Source organism: Rhinoderma darwinii, chromosome 2, assembly GCF_050947455.1.
Source record: "Rhinoderma darwinii isolate aRhiDar2 chromosome 2, aRhiDar2.hap1, whole genome shotgun sequence".
NCBI classification, from domain to species: Eukaryota; Metazoa; Chordata; class Amphibia; order Anura; family Rhinodermatidae; genus Rhinoderma; species Rhinoderma darwinii.
In genome coordinates, this window is record NC_134688.1 from 419,433,769 (window position 1) to 419,452,833 (window position 19,065).

Here is a 19,065-nt window from a genome sequence, read left to right on the forward strand (position 1 = left end):
GATTAATATTGGGGCTCATTTACTTATGCTGGAGCACCGCAGTGTTGAATAGTTTTAGTGTGTGCAAAGGTCTTTTGGGAAAGATGGCAGAACACCCGGAGAAACTATAAAGCAATGCCCCCATTTACAAGAAAAAAAAATGGCGCTTTATACGCCATATACGCCATCGTTAATCTAAAAAGTGCTGTGTAAAGGATCTGCCAGGCACAGCTTCGGGGTTAACTTCCATAAGTAATCAGTCTTCATCTGAGTCTATCTCTCTGAGACTGACTCCAGCTTCCACCGCTCAGGCTGGCAGGCTTAGGAGTGGGAGAGCCTATCGCAGCCTGGCCAGACTCAGCTAGCTCCCGCCCTCTGTCTATTTATACCTGCCTTTCCTGTTCCTCCTTGCTTGTGATTCTTTCCGTGTGGTTTCCTGGCCCAGCTACAGCTCCTAACTATTTGATCCTGCTCCATACTGACCCAGGCTTTCTGACTACTCTTCTGCTCTGCGTTTGGTACCTCGTGCTCTCCTGGTTTGACTTGGCTCGTTCACCACTCTGTTGCTCACGGTGTTGCCGTGGGCAACTGCCCCTTTCCCTTTGCTTTATATTCCCTTGTATGTTTGTCTCGTGCACTTACTGAGCGTAGGGACCGCCGCCCAGTTGCACCCCATCGCCTAGGGCGGGTCGTTGCAAGTAGGCAGGGACAGAGTGGCGGGTAGATTAGGGCTCACTTGTCCGTTTCCCTATCCCTATCATTACATAATCACAAGCCCATATACCTAGTCTACCCTGGTCCCTGACACTACTATGGACCCCCTTGAGACCCTGGCTCAGCAAATGCACGGTCTCTCCCTACAGGTCCAGGCCCTGGCTCAGAAGGTCAACCAGCCTGATGCTACCTTGGTAGTTCCCCTCACCTCAACTCCTGAACGCCACCTCAAGTTGCCCGACCGGTTCTCAGGGGACCGGAGGGCTTTTCTCTCCTTTCGGGAGAGTTGCAGGCTTTACTTTCGCTTAAAGCCCCACTCCTCAGGTTCTGAAAGCCAGCGAGTGGGTATAATTATGTCCCGGCTCCAGGACGGGCCCCAAGAATGGGCCTTCTCCTTGGCTCCTGACACCCCTGAACTTTCCTCCGTTGATCTTTTCTTTTCTGCTCTCGGACTCATTTATGACGAGACTGACAAGACTGCCTTTGCCGAGAGTCAGCTGGTGACCTTACGTCAGGGTAAGAGACCTGTTGAGGAGTATTGTTCTGACTTTAGGAAGTGGTGCGTAGCTTCTCGGTGGAATGACCCTGCCTTAAGGTGCCAGTTTAGGTTGGGTCTGTCGAATGCCCTGAAAGACCTGCGAAATTAGCTATCCCTCTTCTGACTCCCTAGACCAGGTTATGGCTTTAGCGGTACGACTTGACCGACGTCTCAGGGAACGACAACGTGAACGTTTATGTGTTTTCTCCTCCGACTCCCCCATGATGCCTCCCGAGGTTCCGTTGCTTCGTTCTTCCCCGGAAGACTCAGAGGTACCTATGCAACTCGGGGCCTTCGTGTCCCCCCAACAACGTAGAGATTTCCGCAGGAAGAATGGTCTCTGCTTCTACTGTGGGGATGACAAGCATCAAGTGAACAACTGTCCTAAGCGTAAGAATGTAGCCGGAGAACTTCCGCGCCTAAGTGATCATCGGGGAGGTCACTTGGGCGCACAGGTATTTCCCGTAAATATGAAACGTAATAAGATCTTGCTTCCCTTTCAGGTCTCTTTTGGTGGTAGGTCTGCTACCGGCAGTGCCTTCGTGGATTCAGGGTCCTCTGCTAATATCATGTCTGTGGAATTTGCTATGTCTCTTGCTATGCCTTTGATTGATTTGCCTAAACCTGTCCCGGTAGTGGGTATCGACTCCACTCCTCTTGCTAATGGTTATTTTACACAGCATACCCCTGTTTTTGAACTCCTTGTTGGCTCCATGCATTTGGAGCAGTGCTCTGTACTGTTGATGCAGGGATTATCGTCCGATTTGGTTTTAGGCCTTCCCTGGTTGCAGTTGCATAATCCCACGTTTGACTGGAATACTGGGGAGCTTACCAAATGGGGTAATGAATGTTTGACGTCATGTTTTTCTGTTAATTCTATTTCTCCCCCTGAGGAGGTGAACATGCTACCTGAGTTTGTTCGGGACTTCGCTGATGTTTTCTCTAAGGAGGCCTCCGAAGTGTTACCTCCTCATAGAGAATACGATTGCGCTACCGAATTGGTACCAGGAGCTAAGCTTCCTAAGGGTCGGATATTTAATCTTTCTTGTCCCGAACATGAAGCCATGAGAGAGTATATCCAGGAATGCCTGGCCAAGGGTTACATTCGCCCCTCTACTTCTCCGGTAGGTGCTGGCTTCTTCTTCGTAGGGAAGAAGGATGGTGGTCTTAGGCCATGCATTGACTACCGTAACCTGAATAAGGTCACTGTAAGGAACCAGTATCCCCTTCCTTTGATTCCTGATCTCTTTAATCAGGTTCAGGGGGCCCAATGGTTTTCTAAGTTTGTTCTATGGGGGGCGTATAACCTTATCCGGATCAAAGAGGGGGATGAGTGGAAGACTGCGTTTAACACGCCCGAAGGTCATTTCGAATACCTCGTCATGCCCTTTGGGTTGTGTAATGCGCCGGCGGTTTTCCAGAATTTCATAAATGAGATTTTGAGAGATTACCTGGGGATATTTCTTGTAGTGTACCTTGATGACATACTGGTGTTTTCCAAGGACTGGCCCTCCCACATTGAACATGTCAGGAAGGTGCTCCAGGTCCTTCGGGAAAACAAACTGTTTGCAAAAACCGAAAAATGTGTGTTTGGGGTACAGGAGATACCATTTTTGGGTCAAATCCTCACTCCTCATCAATTCCGCATGGACCCCGCCAAGGTTCAGGCTGTGGCGGAATGGGTCCAGCCTGCCTCCCTGAAGGCGTCACAGTGTTTTTTGGGGTTCGCTAATTATTACAGGAGATTCATTGCTAACTTCTCGGTCATCGCTAAGCCTCTTACGGACCTCACTCGCAAAGGTGCTGATCTCCTCCACTGGTCTCCAGAGGCTGTCCAGGCTTTTGAGGTCCTTAAGAAGTGCTTTATCTCGGCCCCGGTGCTGGTTCAGCCCAACCAAATGGAGCCATTTATCGTGGAAGGTGACGCATCCGAGGTGGGAGTGGGGGCTGTCTTGTCCCAGGGTACCAGGTCCCTCACCCAAATGGGCATTTGAAGAGTGGCGCCACTTCCTGGAGGGGGCTAGGCACCAGGTAACGGTCCTTACCGACCACAAGAATCTGGTTTTCCTAGAATCTGCCCGGAGGCTAAACCCGAGACAAGCTCGGTGGGCGCTATTTTTTACCAGATTCAACTTTGTGGTTACCTATAGGGCTGGGTCTAAAAATATTAAGGCCGATGCACTGTCGCGTAGCTTCATGGCCAGCCCTCCTTCGGAGGAAGATCCTGCTTGTATTTTGCCTCCCGGTATAATCATTTCTTCTATTGATTCTGATTTAGTCTCTGAAATTGCAGCTGATCAAGGTTCAGCTCCCGGGAACCTTCCTGAGGACAAGCTGTTTGTTCCCCTGCAATACCGGCTAAGGGTACTTAGGGAAAATCATGACTCCGCACTATCTGGTCATCCAGGCATCCTGGGTACCAAACACCTCATTGCTAGAAACTATTGGTGGCCTGGGTTGCCTAAAGACGTTAAGGCGTACGTCACCGCTTTTGAGGTTTGTGCTAGGTCCAAGACTCCCAGGTCCCGACCAGCGGGCTTACTACGTTTGTTGCCCATTCCCCAGAGACCTTGGCCACATATCTCCATGGATTTTATCACCGATTTGCCTCCATCCCAAGGCAAGTCGGTGGTGTGGGTGGTAGTAGACCGCTTCAGTAAGATGTGCCACTTTGTGCCCCTCAAGAAACTACCCAACGCCAAGACGTTAGCTACCTTGTTTGTCAAACACATCCTGCGTCTCCATGGAGTCCCTGTCAATATTGTTTCGGACAGAGGGGTACAATTTGTTTCTTTGTTTTGGAGAGCCTTCTGTAAGAATTTGGAGATTGATCTGTCCTTCTCCTCTGCTTTTCATCCTGAAACCAATGGCCAAACTGAGAGGACTAATCAATCTCTAGAACAATATTTAAGGTGTTTTATCTCTGACTGACAATATGATTGGGTCTCATTCATTCCCCTCGCTGAATTTTCCCTTAATAACCGGGTCAGTAACTCGTCAGGGGTCTCCCCCTTTTTCTGTAATTTTGGGTTTAATCCACGGTTCTCCTCCGTTTCACCTGGTAGTTCCAACAATCCCGAGGTAGAGGTCGTTCATCGGGAACTGTGCACAGTCTGGGCTCAGGTTCAGAAGAACCTAGAGGCGTCCCAGAGCGTACAAAAAACTCAGGCTGATAGAAAACGTTCTGCTAACCCCTTGTTTATGGTCGGGGATCTGGTGTGGTTATCGTCTAAGAACTTGCGTCTTAAGGTCCCGTCCAAGAAGTTTGCTCCCCGGTTTATTGGGCCGTATAAGGTCATTGAAGTCCTCAATCCTGTCTCCTTCCGGCTGGAGTTACCCCCATCCTTTCGTATACACGACGTGTTTCATGCCTCCCTGCTTAAACGCTGCTCCCCGTCCTTGGCTCCCTCGAGGAAACCTCCTGTTCCCGTTCTCACCCCTGAGGGGGTGGAATTCGAGGTGGCCAAGATTGTGGACTGCAAGATTGTCCAAGGCTCCCTCCAGTACCTGGTCCATTGGAGAGGATACGGGCCTGAGGAGAGGACTTGGGTACCCGCCCGGTATGTTCACGCTGGGGTATTGGTCAGGAAGTTCCACCTTCGTTTCCCCAGTAAACCAGGTCCACTTAGAAAAGGTCCGGTGGCCCCTCATAAAAGGGGGTTACTGTAAAGGATCTGCCAGGCACAGCTTCGGGGTTAACTTCCATAGGTAATCAGTCTTCACCTGAGTCTATCTCTCTGAGACTGACTCCAGCTTCCACCACTCAGGCTGGCAGGATTAGGAGTGGGAGAGCCTATCGCAGCCTGGCCAGACTCAGCTAGCTCCCGCCCTCTGCCTATTTATACCTGCCTTTCCTGTTCCTCCTTGCTTGTGATTCTTTCCGTGTGGTTTCCTGGCCCAGCTACAGCTCCTAAATATTTGATCCTGCTCCATACTGACCCAGGCTTTCTGACTACTCTTCTGCTCTGCGTTTGGTACCTCGTGCTCTCCTGGTTTGACTTGGCTCGTTCACCACTCTGTTGCTCACGGTGTTGCCGTGGGCAACTGCCCCTTTCCCTTTGCTTTATATTCCCTTGTATGTTTGTCTCGTGCACTTACTGAGCGTAGGGACCGCCGCCCAGTTGTACCCCGTCGCCTAGGGCGGGTCGTTGCAAGTAGGCAGGGACAGAGTGGCGGGTAGATTAGGGCTCACTTGTCCGTTTCCCTACCCCTATCATTACATGCTGGAGTAAAATGTGCCTAATTTTATTAAGAGACACACCTCTTAACAAATTTGGCGCATTTCTGGCTGACCATTTGTCAGAAAATCAAATCTACCCCAGCTATGAGCTGGAATAGTTTTACACTATATATAAGACCTTTTTCTGGCATAAATATAGTAAATTTATCAGGCCTACCCGTTTTGCTATGTAAAAATTGTGACTTCTGCTTAATAACTTCCCCCACTGTGTAGAGGACTTCATATTTTATATATACAGTGAAGTAAATAAGTATTTGATCCCTTGCTGATTTTGTAAGTTTGCCCACTGTCAAAGACATGAGCAGTCTACCATTTTTAGGCTAGGTTAATTTTACCAGTGAGAGATAGATTTTTTTTTAAAAAAAAGAAGAAAATCACATAGTCAAAATGATATATATTTATTTGCATTGTGCACAGAGAAATAAGTATTTGATCCCCTACCAACCATTAAGAGTTCAGACTCCTCCAGACCAGTTACACACTCCAAATCATCTTGGTGCCTGCATTAAAGACAGCTGTCTTACATGGTCACCTGTATAAAAGACTCATGTCCACAGACTCAATGAATCAGTCTGACTCTAACCTCTACAACATGGGCAAGACCAAAGAGCTTTCTAAGGATGTCAGGGACAAGATCATAGACCTGCACAAGGCTGGAATGGGCTACAAAACCATAAGTAAGACGCTGGGTGAGAAGGAGACAACTGTTGGTGCAATAGTAAGAAAATGGAAGACATACAAAATGACTGTCAATCGACATCGATCTGGGGCTCCATGCAAAATCTCACCTCGTGGGGTATCCTTGATCCTGAGGAAGGTGAGAGCTCAGCCAAAAACTACACGGAGGGAACTTGTTAATGATCTCAAGGCAGCTGGGACCACAGTCACCAAGAAAACCATTGGTAACACATTACGCCGTAATGGATTACAATCCTGCAGTGCCCGCAAGGTCCCCCTGCTCAAGAAGGCACATGTACAGGCCCGTCTGAAGTTTGCAAATGAACATCTGGATGATTCTGAGAGTGATTGGGAGAAGGTGCTGTGGTCAGATGAGACTAAAATTGAGCTCTTTGGCATTAACTCAACTCGCTGTGTTTGGAGGAAGAGAAATGCTGCCTATGACCCAAAGAACACCGTCCCCACTGTCAAGCATGGAGGTGGAAACATTATGTTTTAGGGGTGTTTCTCTGCTAAGGGCACAGGACTACTTCACCGCATCAATGGGAGAATGGATGGAGCCATGTACCGTCAAATCCTGAGTGACAACCTCCTTCCCTCCACCAGGACATTAAAAATGGCTCGTGGCTGGGTCTTCCAGCACGACAATGACCCAAAACATACAGCCAAGGCAACAAAGGAGTGGCTCAAAAAGAAGCACATTAAGGTCATGGAGTGGGCTAGCCAGTCTCCAGACCTTAATCCCATCGAAAACTTATGAAGGGAGCTGAAGATCCGAGTTGCCAAGCGACAGCCTCGAAATCTTAATGATTTCCAGATGATCTGCAAAGAGGAGTGGGCCAAAATTCCATCTAACATGTGTGCAAACCTCATCATCAACAACAAAAAACGTCTGACTGCTGTGCTTGCCAACAAGGGTTTTGCCACCAAGTATTAAGTCTTGTTTGCCAAAGGGATCAAATACTTAGTTCTCTGTGCACAATGCAAATAAATATATATAATTTGGACAATGTGATTTTCTGTTTTTTTTTAATATAATCTATCTCTCACTGGTAAAATGAACCTAGCCTAAAAATTCTAGACTGTTCATGTCTTTGACAGTGGGCAAACTTACAAAATCAGCAAGGGATCAAATACTTATTTCCTTCACTGTATATATAAAATATGAAGTCCTCTACACAGTGGGGGAATTTATTAAGCAGAAGTCACAATTTTTACATAGCAAAACGGGTAGGCCTGATAAATTTATATTGGCTACCAGCAAACATCTGGCCCTTGATTTTTTTTTTGTTGTTTTTTTTTTTTTACAAACCATAAAATCTGCAGAGAAAAATGGCACAATTACCTGACCTAAATATTGTGTTGAATCCATCCCAATACAGTGTTTATATGTAACATGAGACATCACTGATATATAGGCTAAGATTGTAGATACTCACTACTAAATGCTATATGGCCACATGCACATTGCAGGGCCTGAGCCAATGGAGTATGATTATTTTTTTCTATTGGATTCATAAGGAATCTGACAGAAAAACCATCCGTATCAAAATCGAGGCATAGAGAGGTACAGTAGGGGCCCATACACTTCAGGGGATGTACAAAACTGTAATACGGTGTGCATGAGCCTTATCTATAAAAGAGATTGGAGATAAACATATCTAGGACCCCTAAAATTGCACCTGAGTTGCCTTGGCCACTGTTTTTCCAAAAATGTCCTTAACGTTCTCCTCGTTCCGTTGGGTCAGATGGGCCGGCACCTGGGCATCTATCATTGCCCTTGTGTCTTCCTGCTGGATTCTTCTTTTGCGCCTTATTGTTCTGGGCGTTGGCATCTCCACAGGGTCTTCTTGGCCTGCTGGCTCCACTCCAAGAGGCTGTGGGGCTGGCTCGGATGTTCCCGCAGATGGTGATACAATTGTTGTAACACCTCAGTCTTCATCCTGCAGACTATCTCCTGTTCTATGATTGCAAACATAAATGATTTAACAAAAAACGTCAAAAAATAAATATGTACTCTAAAAAAAAGATAAATAATATTAGCAACACATCTACGTAGCTACATCAATCTACACAGGTGTATCTAAGGGACAAAGCATAGACCCATGTGTCCAAATTAGGCCTAGCAACACAACTAGCAACATCATATTTTGTGACGGATGGAGGTATGCTTTGTCCTACAGGTATCTGGGGGACATAGCAAGCGGTTTAAAAATGTTTTAAAGAATGACAAAATTTTATCCTTATGGCCCAATCTCGATCACATCACTTAGGAACCGGAGGTGTGGTGCGTACATATAGGGCTTCTTCTTAGATCGCCCATCACCACTCCGGCCCTTTGCCTGTAGTTCCCTTCTGTACTGGTCGCAGCAGGTGTTCCACCGTGACTGTTTTGACTCACTGTGAAAAAAAGTAACAATTTTTTTATTTTAGTATGTTAAAAATTATATCTATTTACAAGCGGGGGGGAAGCATTTTGGCTGCGGGTGCCAACTTACCAAACTTTCTCCGCTCTTTTTGTGACGCTGCTTCCTACTATTCCTCCATGACTACCTCCGTCCACGCCTGCTCCTTAACCCCTTCCTGTCGTAAACAACTTTCAGATTTTAATTTTAGTTTTTTCCTCCCCACCTTCCAAAAGCCATAACTTTATTTTTCCGTCGATATAGTCCTATGATTGATTTTTGCGGGACGAGTTGTAGTTCTTAATTATAGCATTTAGGGGTACATGCGACGTTTTGATCACTTTTTATTCTATTTTTTTGTGGGAGATGAGGTGACCAAAAAAATAGAGATTCTAGTGTATACAATTTTTTTTTTTACGGCGTACTTCGTGCGGGTTAAATAATGTTATATTGTAATAGTTCCGACTTTTAAAGACGCAGCGAAACCAATTATGTTTATTTATTTATTTTTTACTATTCTCTAGGGGGAAAATGGGAAAAGGTTTTTTTTGGAAAAAACAACTTTATTTTACAAATTTTTAAGTTTTTTATTAGTCCCCTTAGGGGACTTCAGCCAGAAATCGTTGGATCACTTGCACGATATACTGCAATACTAATGTATTGCAGTATATCGTCTTTCTGACAGGCTTCTATTAAGGCAGGGCTTAGTAGGAGCACAAATATAGCTTACCTGGGGGCCTTCATTAGGCCCCTAGGCAGCCATAGCAACCATCGCCACCGGAGTGCGATGACCTGCTAGAGGGGGTCGTCCCCCTCTTTCTAACGATTTAAATGCCACGGTCGCAATTAACTGCGGCATTTAAAAAGTTAAACAAGCGGGATCGCTCTCCAGCGCGATCCCGCTCGTTACTGTGAAGTGTTGGCTGTAACATACACCCGACACCCGTATCGTATGGAGCGGGTTCACTCCGTGAGCCCATTCCATACTTCCCCTACCTGGCTATGACGTAGCCATACGTCAAATGTCAGGAAGGGGTTAAGGATCGTGTTCTTGTACTCCTCCCTGCGCTTGTCCCATATGACAGTCTTGTATGGTCTGGATGAGGGTCTCCACCTGTAATCTCGTCAGAGACATCTTTCCTTCTGTCGTTTGAAAAATCTGACATCTAGCTTCGGCCTGCAACTTAGGGGATCCGCTGACGTCGAATAGCAACAGTTGCACAATTACGGAAGCGCCCATAGACTTCTATGGGGAGTCCGTGCCGCAATTGCGGGCAAGAAAAGGACATGTGCTATAATTTGCAGATCATTTCTACGGCATGGACACATATCCGTAAATATACGGTAAGGTGTCTGTGGCCCATGGAAATTAATGGGTCCACAATTTGATCCGTGATTTCAGATTAAAATTACGGTCCTGTGCATGGGGCCTAAGTATATTATTATTATTATTATTATTATTATTAATAAGTAAATATATGCAAAGCTGTGTAAGTGGGTAAGTCTTAACACCCCTTACTAATGTGGCTTTTGGTAATGTGAATGCTAAGGCCCTGTTCACACTGAGTTTTTTTACGCTGATTTTAACACAGAAACCGCTTCGGAATCAGTGCTAAAAAATGTCCAAAATCGCCACCCATTGACTTCAATGGGAGGCAGAGGCGGTTTCTTTGCCCGACCTTCTTTTAGTCGCTCATTGTGTAAAAAAGCGGCATGTCCTTTCTTGCCACAGTTTCGTCTCTGACCTCCCATTGAGATCAATGGGAGGCAGAAAAAACCCACAGTGCTCATTTCCGAGCGTTTTTCACCGCTTTTTTTGCACGCGGTCCTTGCGTTAGCTGCAATGGCCACGGGCGAAAAACTCAGCAAAAACCGTGGCAAAAGCGCAGGCAGGTCAAAATCGACCTCAAAATTCCGGAAGGGATATGGAGGCAGATTTTTTTCTGCCTGCAAAAAACTCTATGTGAAATAGGCCCACTGTTTTCCCCCTTGTTACTGTTTGTATGCAGTCTAATGATTGTAATATTAACTATTACCACTAGATGGTGCTGCCATACTTAAAAGTAGCAAGTGAGATAAGGAAATTACAGAGGAAGTACAGTGTGTACAGTATGTGATGACTGGTGGACCTGCTGTATGTGTGCTAAGCAGGAGACCAGCTTGCAGCTGCTAGAAGAAGTGGTGGGTAAATAATAGGTAAGGCCTGGAAGCCACCAAAAGGCAAGCCAGTGGGCTTAGGGACTGTGACCGTGTGAGAGCGACTGTGGTTGCCTGAGAGGTGCGGGTTGTGGGAGCCTGTGTAGTGCTGTGCAACAGATTGTGTGTATCTGCTGTGAGACATTCTGGTGGAACAGTGAATAGACCCCAGGGGCGGCCACAGATTTGGCACGGTTTTGAATTAGCTGTAAAAGCAGAATACTTTGAGACACTAAAGTGGTCAGGAGCTTTTTAACTTTTTCATATTTACGTCAATGGAATGGTGTGTGAAAGATTATTTTTTTTTTGCGGGACCATTTAAAGTACCACATAATGGGTGAATTGGAAAAAACTGAGATTCCTCCATAGTTTTTTTTATTTCGTTTTTACTGTATATATTTACCTTCTCTTAAGGTAAAAGTAGATTTAACATCTACTTTTACCTTAAGAGAAGGTAAATATATACAGCCCCAGAACCAAGCTCAGTACAAATATACAGCCCCAGAACCAAGCTTAGTACATTTATACAGCCTCAGAACCAAGCTCAGTACATATAAACAGCCCCAGAACCAAGCTGAGTACACATATACAGCACCAGAACAAAGCTGAGTACATATATACAGCACCAGAACAAAGCTCATTACATAAATACAGCACCAGAACAAAGCTCAGTACATAAATACAGCCCCAGAACCAAGCTTAGTACATAAATACAGTATTATACACTGTGCCCATGAATTAAATTGTGTCAAACACTGTAAAGTAAAACACCACACATTAACATTGCTCCCTGTAGATAGCACCAGTCACAATGCCCACTGTACATAGTGCCAGTTACAATGCCCTCTGTAGATAATGCCCCTTGTAGATGGCACTAGTCACAATGCTCCCTGTAGATAGCGCCAGTCATAATGACCCCTGTAGATAGTGCCAGTTACAATGCCCTGTGTAAATAATGCCCCCTGTAGATAACGCCAGTTACAATGCACTCTGTAGATAATGCCCCTTGTAGATGAGGCCAGTCACAATGTCCCCTGTAGATAGTGGCAGTTACAATGCACTATGTAGATAATGTCCCCCATAGAGTTAAAATTCCCTCTGTAGATAATGCCCCCTGTAGCTATTGCCCCCTGCAGCTATTGCCCCCAACGCTGCCCAGAAAAAAAAAACATTCTCACCTGTCCCCGTTCCCGCGCCTTCCTCCAGCAACGCAGGAGTGGTCAGAGACCAGTCGGCATCATCCAGCGCAACGGCGCAGTCGTCGTAATGACATCATCACGCCGACTGTGTCATTAGTAAAGCGCTGAGTTGGGTTGTAATAGGACTGAGAGAGAGTCTGCTGGCCCTGAGGCCTACTGAAGGGGCATATTCCTTTGGGTGTGCAAGAGTTAGCAGACTTTAGGCAAGAGCTACCCTGGCAGAAAGAGTTGATTGTACAGAAAGGAGCATTTGCATTCAGTGGCGGATTATCATATGGGCGGTTCGGTCGGCCGCCCGGGGCCCACGGCTCCCAGGGTGCCCATATCCGCCCGAACTGCACATAATTTAAAAAAAACTACATTGCAGTGCGCAAGAGCCGCTAATGGAGAGGAGGGGCGGGCTGAGAGGGAATAGGGCCACACCGTTCGCCCTACTGCCTTTCTGAGGGTGCGGCGGCACAACTGAAACTAGCCGCCGCCACCCCCTCCTGCACTAATTGTACCTGCGTCTATAGAATGCAGGTACAATTACATGCATAAGCGCTGAATGGCAGGGCAATGACGCTGATTGGCAGGGCAAGTCATTCTGCCCTGCCAGTCAACGATGGTAGCGGCGTGATGACGTCATCGCACCGCTTCCATTGTTGAAGGGTGCTGATTGATGGGGCATGTCATTCTGCCCTGCCAATCTGCGCCTTTCAACGACACAAGTGGAACGATGGCGTCACTCAGCCCCAGCAGACCTGCTCAGAAGAGAGCAGGTCTGCATTGACACAGGACGGCATGGGAGTGGGATCACGGTGCGTATGTAAATGTTGTTGTTTTCAACTAAAAAGTGTGGGTGGCATCATATACAGGAGGGGGGCTGTATGTGGGGCACAATCTACAGGGCAGGCTTTATGTGGGACACAATCTACAGGGGAGGCTTTATGTGGGACGCAATCTACAACGGGACTATATGTAGGGCGCTATATGTAGAGCGCCATCTACAGGGGGCTATATGTGGGGCACAATCTACAGGGGAGGCTTTATGTGGGACACAATCTACAGGAGGACTATATGTAGGGCACTATATACAGGGTGCGCTATATGTAGAGCGCCATCTACAGGGGGCTATATGTGGGGAAAAATCTACAGGGAAGGCTTTATGTGGGACACAATCTACAGGGGGATTATATGTAGGGCTATATATATACAGTGGGAGCTATATGTAGAGTGCTATCTTCAGGGGGCTATATGTAGAGTGCGATCAACAGCGGGGCTATATGTGGGGCACTACCTACAGGAGGCTCTATGGGGCACTATCTATGGGAGCACTATCTAAAGGGGGCTCTATGGGGGCACTATCTACAGGGAGCGCTGTGTGTGTGTGTGTGTGTGTGTGTGAGAGTGTGTGTGTGTGTGTGTGTGTGTGTGTGTGGGACACAGTGTATGGTGCTATTATAATCAGGGACACAGTGTATGGCGTTATTATAATTAGAGGTGCAGTGTATGGTACTATTATATATAGGGACGTATTGTGCGGCACCACGATAACTTTATCTTTGTTTATAGATGCAGAAATGTTTGAAAAGTGAGAAGCCCAAGACATCTGAGCGGAAAACTGCATAAACTGCACCCCTGAATATAATAGTATTATACACTGTGCTCCTGAATATAATAGTACTATACACTGTGCCCCTGAATATAATAGTACTATACACTGTGCCCCTGAATATAATAGTATTATACACTGCACCCCTGAATATAATAGTACTATACACTATGCTCCTGAATATAATAGTACTATACACTGTGCCCCTGAATATAATAGTACTATACACTGTACTCCTGAAAATAATAGTACTATACGCTGCACTCCTGAATATAATAGTACTATACACTGTCCTCCTGAATATAATAGTAGTATACACTGTGCCCCTGAATATAATAGTATTATACACTGTGCTCCTGAATATAATAGTACTATACACTGTGCCCTGAATATAATAGTACTATACACTGCACCCCTGAATATAATAGTACTATAAACTGCACCCCTGAATATAATAGTATTATACGCTGTGCTCCTGAATTTAATAGTACTATACACTGTGCCCCTGAATATAATAGTACTATACACTGTGCCCCTGAATATAATAGTATTATACACTGCACCCCTGAATATAATAGTACTATACACTACGCTCCTGAATATAATAGTACTATACACTGTGCCCCTGAATATAATAGTACTATACGCTGTACTCCTGAATATAATAGTACTATACGCTGCACTCCTGAATATAATAGTACTATACACTGTCCTCCTGAATATAATAGTACTATACACTGTGCCCCTGAATATAATAGTACTATACACTGTGCCCCTGAATATAATAGTACTATACACTGTACTCCTGAATATAATAGTACTATACTTCACTCCTGAATATAATAGTACTATACACTGTACTCCTGAATATAATAGTATTATACACTGTGCCCATGAATTAAATTGTGTCAAACACTGTAAAGTAAAACACCACACACTAACAATGCTCCCTGTAGATAGCACCAGTCACAATGCCCACTGTACATAGGGCCAGTTACAATGCCCTCTGTAGATAATGCCCCTTGTCGATGGCACTAGTCACAATGCTCCCTGTAGATAGTGCCAGTCATAATGACCTCTGTAGATAGTGCGTTACAATGCCCTGTGTAAATAATGCCCCCTGTAGATAGCGCCAGTTACAATGCACTCTGTAGATAATGCCCCTTGTAGATGAGGCCAGTCACAATGCCCCCTGTAGATAGTGGCAGTTACAATGCACTATGTAGATAATGTCCCCCATAGAGTTAAAATTCCCTCTGTAGATAATGCCCCCTGTAGCTATTGCCCCCTGCAGCTATTGCCCCCAACGCTGCCCAGAAAAAAAAAACATTCTCACATGTCCCCGTTCTCGCGCCTTCCTCCAGCAATGCAGGAGTGGTCAGAGACCAGTCGGCATCATCCAGCGCAATGGCGCAGTCGTCGTAATGACATCATCACGCCGACTGTGTCATTAGTAAAGCGCTGAGTTGGGTTGAAATAGGACTGAGAGAGAGTCTGCTGGCCCTGAGGCCTACTGAAGGGGCATATTCCTTTGGGTGTGCAAGAGTTAGCAGACTTTAGGCAAGAGCTACCCTGGCAGAAAGAGTTGATTGTACAGAAAGGAGCATTTGCATTCAGTGGCGGATTATCATATGGGCGGTTCGGTCGGCCGCCCCGGGCCCACGGCTCCCAGGGTGCCCATATCCGCCCGAACTGCACATAATTTAAAAAAAACTACATTGCAGTGCGCAAGAGCCGCTAATGGAGAGGAGGGGAGGGCTGAGAGGGAATAGGGCCACACCGTTCGCCCTGCTGCCTTTCTGAGGGTGCGGCGGCACAACTGAAACTAAGCGCTGAATGGCAGGGCAATGACGCTGATTGGCAGGGCAAGTCATTCTGCCCTGCCAGTCAACGATGGTAGCGGCGTGATGACGTTATCGCACCGCTTCCATTGTTGAAGGGTGCTGATTGATGGGGCATGTCATTCTGCCCTGCCAATCTGCGCCTTTCAACGACACAAGTGGAACGATGGCGTCACTCAGCCCCAGCAGACCTGCTCAGAAGAGAGCAGGCCTGCATTGACACAGGACGGCGTGGGAGTGGGATCACGGTGAGTATGTAAATGTTGTTGTTTTCAACTAAAAAGTCTGGGCGGCATCATATACAGGAGGAGGGCTGTATGTGGGGCACAATCTACAGGGCAGGCTTTATGTGGGACACAATCTACAGGGGAGGCTTTATGTGGGACACAATCTACAAGGGGACTATATGTAGGGCGCTATATGTAGAGCGCCATCTACAGGGGGCTATATGTGGGGCACAATCTACAGTGGAGGCTTTATGTGAGACACAATCTACAGGAGGACTATATGTAGGGCACTATATACAGGCAGTGGCGTAACTACCGCGGTAGCAGCAGTAGCGGCTGCTACGGGGCCCGGGGCTTGAGGGGGCCCGGTGGCGCCGCTAGCAGCCGTTATGGCTACTACAGCGGTAGCGTCGCTACTGTGGGGCCCGCGACGCCGAGCCTTACACAGGCCCTCTCATGCCTGTAGGTGTCGCTAGCACCGGAGGAGGCCCCAGTGCTAGCGGCAGCCAAATACATGTATTAGCACTGAATGGCCGGGCATGTTCCGTGCCTGACCATCCAGTGCCTTACAATGATACTGATTGGCTAGCGGCGCGATGACATCATCGCGCCGCTTCCATGCTTAGAAGGTGCTGATTGGCGGGGCAAGTCATTCTGCCCCGCCAATCAGCGTCATTGGAGGACGCTCGTTCAGCTCCTGCAGACATGCTCAGAAGAGAGCATGTCTGCATCGCCAGTGAACAGCGTGGGAACCGGAGAATGTGAGTATGTCAAGTTTTTGTTTTTTTTCCCTCATAAAAATGCGAATGGCATTATCTATAGTGGGGGGGGGTCATCTTTATGTGGGCTATTATATATAGGGTTCTATATGTGGGGCAGTAGCTACAGGGGGGTCTATATGTGGGGCAGTAGCTACAGGGGGGGTCTATATGTGGGGGTGTGGGCCACTATATACAGGGGGGTCTATATGTGGGCCACTATATACAGGGGGCTCTATATGTGAGCCATTATATACAGGGGGCTCTATATGTGGGCCACTATATACAGGGGGGTCTATATGTGGGCCACTATATACAGGGGGGGTCTATATGTGGGCCACTATATACAGGGGGGTCTATATGTGGGCCACTATATACAGGGGTGGGTTACCTGTGGGGCACTAGCAACAGGGTGGCTATATGTAGTGCACAGTCTACAGGGGTGGGCTATATGTGGGACACTATATACAGGGGGAGCTATATGTGAGACACTATGTACAGAGGTGGGCTATACGTGGAGCAATAACTATAGGGGAAGCTATATGTAGGGCAGCACGGTGGCTCAGTGGTTAGCACTATTGCCTTGCAGCTCTGGAGTCCATATGTGGGCACTATCTATAGGGGCTTCTATGTAGGTCACTATCTACAGGGGGCATGTTGTGTGTTTGTGACAGTTATATTTAGATGTGTTGAGAATTTTAACTTTGTTTATAGGTGCAGAAATGTTTTAAAAGTGAGAAGCTGAAGACATCTGAACGGAAAACTGCAGAAATGGGTCATGGCCGGTAGAAATCCATCATAGATGTCTGAGCCGGAGGGAGAAGAAAAGAACTAGAATCTGAGACGTCACCGGTGAGTCACTTAATGTAAATGTTTATTCTGCCTCTAATCAGTAATGTAGTCACTGTATGATCTGCAGCGAGATGATGGTGATAGGATTTTTTTTGTGAAACCGCATCTCCCAGCATATCCTTATCATTGTTCAGGCCATGCTGGGAGCTGTAGTTATACGCCGTACAAACCTATACGCAGTGGCGTAACTACCGCTATAGCAGCCGTAGCGACTTCTACAGGGCCTGCAGCATGAGGGGGCCCGTGCCACCCGCCGGCACGGCCCCCTCCCATGGCCGCAGGCTCCGCTAGCAGCCGCTATGGCTGCTACAGCGCGACGCCACTGAAGGGGTTGTTCCTACATAAGACATGTATCCCCTAATCACAGGATAGGGGATACATGTGTGATCGCTGGCAGCGATGAGGAGAACGGGGGACCGAAAGTCCCCCCTAAGTTCTCCATGACAAACCTCGGACTTCCGGGGTCTGTGTCGGCAGCTCCGTAGAAATGAATGGAGCGCCGGTCGCGCTTGTGCGCATGCGTGACTAGCGCTCCTTTCATTTTTATTGAACTGCGCAGACGCCGGAAGTCCGAGGTTAGTCATTGAGAACTTCGGGGGACTTTCGGTCCCCCATTCTCCTTATCGCTGCCAGCGATCACACATGTATCCCCTATCCTGTGGATAGGGGATGCATGTCTTTTGTAGGACAAACTATAGGCCGTTTTTTTTTGGGGGGGGGGGCTATATGGCGTTATCTACAGAGGGGTTCTGTATGGCATTATCTACAGGGGGGGCTGTATGGCATTCTCTACAGGGGGGACTGTATGGCATTCTCTACAGGGGGGGCTGTATGGCGTTATCTGCAGGGGGCTGTGTATGGTGCTATCTATAGGGGGGCGCTGTGTGGTGGAATCTATAGGGAGGCACTATCTATAAAGGGGGGGGGGGGTTGCGTGATACCCAGCAGAGGGGGGGCCCTAGTCAAAAGTTTGCTATGGGGCCCAGTCTTTCCTAGTTACGCCCCTGTATACAGGGTGCGCTATATGTAGAGCGCAATCTACAGGGGGCTATATGTGGGGAAAAATCTACAGGGAAGGCTTTATGTGGGACACAATCTACAGGGGGATTATATGTGGGCACTATATACAGTGGGAGCTATATGTAGAGTGCTATCTTCAGGGGGCTATATGTAGAGTGCGATCAACAGCGGGACTATATGTGGGGCACTACCTACAGGGGGCTCTATGGGGCACTATCTATGGGAGCATTATCTACAGGGGGCTCTATGGGGGCACTATCTACAGGGAGCGCTGTGTGTGTGTGTGTGTGTGTGTGTGTGTGTGTGTGTGTGGGGGGGGGGACACAGTGTATGGTGCTATTATAATCAGGGACACAGTGTATGGCGTTATTATAATTAGAGGTGCAGTGTATGGTACTATTATATATAGCGACGTATTGTGCGACACCACGATAACTTTATCTTTGTTTATAGATGCAGAAATGTTTGAAAAGTGAGAAGCCCAAGACATCTGAGCGGAAAACGGCATAAATGGGTTTTGGCCAGGAGAAGTCATAGAGGTCTGGAGAAGAAAAGAGAAAAAGAATCTGAAATTAAGTCACCGGTAAGTCACTTAATGTAAATTTTTATTCTGCCTCTAATGAGTACTGTAGTCACTGTATGATCTTCTAAAAAACTTCTGACATGTCATAGTGGAACGTCAGAAGTTTTTATCGGTGAGGGTCCGAGCACTGAGACCCCCATGGATCGCTAAAACAAAGTAGCAGAAGCACTCAGGTGACGGAAAGCCGAGCAAGCATTGTACGGACGTACACCACTCCGAGGAATACCGATCAGTAGCGAAG